Genomic DNA, 6937 nt, shown 5'->3' on the forward strand with positions numbered 1-6937 from the left:
TATGTAGATGGTATTACAGCAACACTAAGTACTGCGTATGACTGCACTGTGCGTCATGTACTAAAACCTGTAACAATACTCAATCTGTTCTACTTTTGTTTTTGTTTTTGTATTAATACATCCTAACTCTTCCAGCTAGATACTTGCTTCCATTTTCAAAAATTATCTTCATTACAGACATGATTTATCTTAAACTGTAGACAAATGTTAACTAAGGCCACATTAACATCTAATTATGAGCTTAACTGGGCCTTGAAACCTGAAAAAAAAAAAGTTACTAGAGTGAATGAAATACAGTTTTAATTAGAAATACCAAAAAGAATGTGTAGATTTTTATCCTAGTCTTTGGGCATCATGACCTGTGTGCCCCCATTGTAATCTAAAAGTACTTTAATCTGCTGTGTTCTTGGTAAAATTCTTTATTTAGATCTGACTCTGGCTGTCCCAGAGTCACCATCTGTCCCCCTGTGCATGCCACCAGAGACAGTGCAGTTCAAACACTGCCCCTGCTGTTATCAAAGAGCACCATCCTGCTGAGCCAAGCTTCTGCTAATACATAATAGTTTTCGAATATCAAGATTTTTCATTTGGTAAGAAAGAAGCCAAAAAAGTAAAAAGCGGTTCCTGGTGTGTCTTTTGCCTAAAGAAAGAACTGAACAAAAACCCTTTAAAACTCTTAATGTCAAGAACAAATTATACAGTTGGAGGACAGAGGAACCAGATGGCCAAGCACCGGCAGCAGAAGGGGAACCCTCGGGTGGCACAAAGACCCAACTACAGGGAATCATACCAGGTCTGTGCCAGACAGCTCTTAAGCACAAAATTAGCCTGGTATGAAAGCTGAACACAATTACATGCTGTTAATACCATCAAGGAGATGTTCAGGCATCTGCTGTGCCCTTTCCTGCCTGATTATCACAATCAGATTTTCCAAAATCAAACAGGAGGATCTCTAATTAATCTTTATATAACATTAACAAAGATTTAATTAGGTAAAACATATATTTTCATAATTTTTCATACATACACTAATTAAAAAAGTAACCGCCTTTATACCAAAATGCCTTCCAATGGTAAAGAAACAAATGTGTATAAAAACTTAATTTAACCTTCTGTTTTTCAGTTCCAATTGAAGATACAGACAAGTTTATGTTGGAGGCTTTTGTTTTGTAGGAACTAATATCTTTGGCGATACAGGCGTAGGATTGTCCTGCAGCTCTGTCCATCTCAGTCATTGTTTTTTGGGTGTTTTCTTCACCTGCATTACTAAATAAAGGTGATCAGAGGGCCCAGTGCCGCCTGTGTGCGGCAGCCTGGCTTTTGTCAGAGTGCCCCAGTGCAGTTGTGACATCGTTGTTTGCCCCCATAAGTGTTTGAATGTGTGGGTGAAGGTACACTTTGGAGTCGCCTGACTTGGAAAGGTTCTTTATGCTCACTAAAGGCCATTTGCTGTTTCCTGAATTAGAATGAGGCAAAAATGTATCTAGTCAGCCAATGATGGTACCGGCTGTCCTATATAGAACGATTAGAGAGGTCTGTTATGTTCATCATAAGTGCACTTCAACTCTGAGAGACAAAATGAGAATAGGGATCCAGGAAATCACACTTCAGGATTTTTTAAGAAAGTATTTTTTTTTTTATTATGGTGGAAAATAAATGTTAATAAAAGTCTGTTCCTCACAGACCTGTAACTTTAATGGTCCTGCTTGAACTGGTTATCTGTATAACAGACACCTGTCCACAGACTCAATCAAACTCCAAACTCAACCGTGACCAAGACCAAAGAGCTGTAAGGAAGGACATGCAGCATAAATCTCTGTCTGTTGTCAAGTTGAAATACCTTACTGTGGTACTTTATCAAGTGGTAAAAAGAAGGACTCTCGCTCTCTATCTATCTCTCTCTTTTTGGAGACAGAAAGAAAAATTTGGGAAAATTGGATTTATTCAAATCATTCATGCTTAATTTTTAGTTGATTAGTATTTATTGTGATGTAGAAAAACTGAGTATTGCCTGTATTTTAGACTAAAGATGTAATTAAAAAATGTGCAAACCTGAATGTAGAGTAAGTATGAAAGCGACAGCAATATCTATCTAGATATCTAGAAATAGCAACCAGACCAAACCCTCTCAGCCATTTGTAAGTTTTCCTGTAGACCAGTGTTTCCCAACCTTTTTTGACATGTGTACCACTTTGGATATTTTGTCTTACCATGAGTACCCCCCTAAGTCAAAAGTGTTGATGATCGCCCAAAAATATTTTACTAAATCTTTTAATTTGAGCATTTCATTCTTTCCATCTCAAATAAAGAAAAAAAAGTATGTTGCCTGGAAGTTAGTAAGGAATAAAAAAAAAAAAAAGTTTTCTATTATAAACCTGTATTTATAAAACTGGAGCTCCTCTTAGTAACTCTCCTATCACATTAGCTTGATGAATCGGGGACTTTTATCATCAAAATAAGTGGTCTTCTTAATTGTCAATCACTCTGGTGATATGTTTACAGAAGGCCGTCCTACCTGCTCGTCCTGTTACCTATCTTTTTCTTTTTCCTTTGTTTTCATCAATACACCTGAGCTCGCTTTGATGAGCTCTGATAGCTTATAGCTTTTTATTTGGGTCCTCACAAAGTAAAAAACCGATCACAACCCTATTTTATTTTATTTTATTTTATTACCTTAAATAAAATATTTTCATGTACCCCTTACAATGTACACTGCTGTAGATTACTTCAATTCAGGCCCTATTGAAAGATTCACAGGTTTGTTTTTTAATGCATAAAAGATCAGATATCACCATCTAACCAGACCATCTGCCTTCTTATATACAGTCAGATATTTGAAGTCATGTATTGATTGATGCTTCTTCCAGCTGATAGAACCTTTATCAATAACTGACCATTATTTGTAGAAAATATCCGTCCCTTCAAATCAAGATGACCATCCTAATACTGTTCTAAGTTTATTCCAAAAAATGTCTTTTTTATAGGCTTAAAGTTTAGGAATAGTCCTTAGCTTATATGGCGGTGTCTTTTACCTATCCATTTCAGATTATTTCTTAAAGAATTATGTTCTGTTTGCTTATTTGTTGTAGGGATGTTTTAATGTGAAGTTTATCACTAAATTGCACTGAACCAGAATATAAATTTATAGATTTCAAAAATATTATTTAAAGATGAAATAAAGTTGAATAAAGCAGTCTTTTTAAAATAAAATTGGTCCATACCTTAATAAACTAAGGTTATTTTTATTAATCATCCGCAGAAATGCATTAACCTAGAAAAACAACTGTCTCCAGTCTACCACTAGATGTCGCCATTGATCAAGAAGGATAATGACGACGTGTCTGCGTCAAATCTCATTTTCCTCATGGTAATGTACATGCAGGTTAAGTTTACATTCCCTTTTTTCTGTATTAGAACTTTATTTTTTTTTATTATTATCAAATTAAAAATGTTGCTCTAAATGGTATCCCATATTTAAAATTCATTTAAAATTAATCTTATTTGTTTTGTTTCTAAGAGTTTCAATATGTGGCTAATATTGCTTTGCCTGTAATGAATTTGTCTTTCATTTTAAAACTACTTCTTTCATTAAACGTTGTTTTATGTCTAAAGAAATTTGAAAAAAAAAAATTAAAAATAAGAAAAATATTTTTGTTTCAGTTCAATTTAAAACATGTCGCTATATTTACATAATTCATATTTAAACATTATTTGCTTTTTATTGCAATCTTAAAAAGTGAAAATCTGTTAATAAATTTACTTCTAGAAATTTTATTCATGTATATTTTTACATTGTAGATTTTATTTATTAATTTTATTTAATTTTTTCTTAACCTCATATCCAGTGTTGTTTATTTTTTAACTTACCTGGTAGGTTTTATTTATATAACTCTAATTTAATTTAAATTTTTACCTATTTTAATTTCATGTAAAAATGCTCTAAATAAAATGATTTATTTTAATTCTTTTATTGGGTGGGTTACTCGTGATGTATTATTTGAAACACCCTGTTTTGTTACATGTTGCAATTTAAAATAAATCCTATTCTATTATAACTTTTTGGACCCATGGATGGATTCTTCGAAACTGTGGGTTAGCCTCAGTTTTCTATGATACAAACACACGTGTCTAAGTGCAGTTTCTACTCTCACATATGTTTATTTTTCTTTGTGCTGCAGCTGTTTGAAATAATTTGTCTCAGTTTTTCTTAAGTTCGCCTGAAGTATTCAGAAAATGTCAGAAAAATTTGTACCTGAACTTTCTGCAAATGTTGGTACGTCAGGGTCTGTTGGTGGTTTGATCGAGTTAACTTGGCCAAATATGGCATCAAAGCACAACAGGCAAATAAATATGACAAGATGCCGGCAGGATTTAACCTTTTCTCCTTTTTTCAAAGCACCTTAAAAAAACATCTAACCAAACTTCCACAGTTTTATCTTTAGTTTTTCTATCCTGCAAAGAAGAAATGCATTTTCACCAATCATAAGTAAATGTTTTTGTATCTTTTATTTTTGTATCAGTCTCCATGTGGTCTAATTGTACATTTTCTCAGCTGCCTTTCACAAATATCCCAATAAACACTTAGTCAGTTATATTCTCCGCATGCGAGACTATTAAAATGGTTTGTGACGACTGCTGAGGCTGGACTCTGCCAATCTGCTCCAGCTGTTAGGGGCTAAAATATCCTCCCAGCTGTGCTGGCATCAGATGATGGAGAAGTTCTGTTTCAACTGTGCCCATTTTAGGCCACAAAAACACACGCTTTCCATGATTCCAAAAAAATAGTGACTACTTTCTATTTAGTTTCCTCACTGAATGCCATGAACCAGCCTTTCTTTGACGCTGAGGGCTCTGGAACCTACAAAATTGGGGCGGCAGACTCAGAGTAAGGATTCATGGTGTGGGTCCATTTACTGCTGGGACACCTGCTGTTCAAATCCCCTGCAGGTGTTTGTCAACATGTTCTTAATATCAAACATATACTGGAAATAGATGCTTTTACTAATCTCAAACCAACCAAAGGTTTTGTTACCAATACTTATTTTTTTATTTTCTTCCCTTCTAATATTTCAAACTGAAAACCTTATACAATTAAAGTAGGCAAGTAGAAGTATTTTATTGATGCAATATTTTGGCGCTCAGACCATGGTGGGAAACATCAGCGCTGAAATTTTATTTGATTATAGGCATGAGCTGATGAATGACAGTGAGGATGTGGCCTGAAACTGGTGGAGGTTGAATACAGATGGATGGCAGCTGGAATGGGGGAACCAGTCCATATGATCCTATGTGATAAACAAGCATGGAGTGACAGTGGAGAGAAAACACCCCTTTAGGGCAGAACCATGCTCAACATGCAGATCTTCTTCCGGACCAGCTGGGAATGGCTTGTGAATGTGGTACAACCAGAGGAATCATCTGATGGATCGAAGAAGGGGAAAGATGGAGCTTGAGACAAAGATGGAGAATTGGGTGGAGGAGGGTTGAATCAAGGACACTGAGTGGAAGTTCGAAATGCTAGCCAACTTAGCGCACGTTTGGTTGGGTAGCAGGTTTAGCTGTTAATTAAAATGTTTTTTAAACTAGGCTCTGAATGCTAATCGGACTTCGTGGATGGATGAGTATCTGATTGGATGGGGTAAGTGATTCAGTCCATTCAGTTGAATTTCATATAAATTTATGCAGCTTATTCAGGCTTTATATAATATAGTTCTTGAGGGTTTTGGTGGTTATTTTAAAGACTCTGTTTGTTAAGACAACAGAATCAGTTGAGATGTAGGCCTAAAACAGAAGGAACAAACTAAAATGTGTGGTGAAACATAACATGAACACCTGAGAGCAAAACAGACATGCTGCCTTTTCTTTTTTTCTTCGTTTTTTAACCAATGTCTTCTGACCACAGAGTGTTATGTTTATGTAACAGTTTCATTTACTTAATGATACACTCTTAGTTATGTTTTTTTCTGTGTGGTAAAAACACAGCAAACTAACAAGATTATAATGGGTAAATTCTGCCTATTTTTGTTAAAGGCAGTGAATGCAACATAAAAATACTTTCAAGATTTCATCAAAGATTTTGGCCATCACAATGTGTGCATGTATCAGGAAATAACTGCAATGATGCACCAATCAGAACAAGAGATCCTTGCAAGAAGAAAACGGACCAATGTTCAAAATGAGTTCCAACTGTGTATGAACCATTATCTTTTTGTTTTCATTTTTCTGTTCCACAGAATCAGATAATTCAGTTTAGCCCTGTTGGGTTCACAGTATGAGTGTCCTGAAAAGCAACCCAGGAAAGTAACCTGGATGGTGGCATATGTATCAAGGCTGCCTCTGCATCATGAAGACCATGATGGTTTCATAGCAATTGAAATGATATACTATTCACTAATAAAGTTTTAGTACATTTACTCAACTAAACTGAGTGTAAATTGTTACCTTTGCTTCTTTTGGTGATTTATATTTCTGTTGTTGTTTTCACAGTTTAAGAAGCCTGCTGATGTTTGTATTGGTGTTAATATTTAAGAATGGAGTTGGGTAAACAGTGCTTATTGGTCAGTATGACAGGAGAAGAGCTATAAAGGCTCGCTCTATTTCCCATTTGCTGAAAAGCTCACCATTAACAGCCGGCAAAATACACTAGAAAACATTTGCGTGATCCTCATAGAGCAGGGGTCTTCAATGTTTTCCAGGCCAAGGACCCCCAAACTGATTGCGAGATGGAGCGGGGACCCCCTAATTATATACATTGTATGAAATTGTGTTCTATCAAACTGGTCCTATAGCCTCTCTATTACAGATGGAGTAATGTAACTAAAGTAATCCCTCCCTGGGATTATTAAAGTATTTCTGATTCCTGGTTGATGGGACAGGTGTTGTGAATGAAACGGTGCCCAGTTTGAAAGAGCTCCTGTGTGTCGCTGAATGTGTGCAT

Source organism: Cyprinodon variegatus, unplaced genomic scaffold (assembly GCF_000732505.1).
Source record: "Cyprinodon variegatus isolate N-32 unplaced genomic scaffold, C_variegatus-1.0 Scaffold215, whole genome shotgun sequence".
NCBI lineage: Eukaryota > Metazoa > Chordata > Actinopteri > Cyprinodontiformes > Cyprinodontidae > Cyprinodon > Cyprinodon variegatus.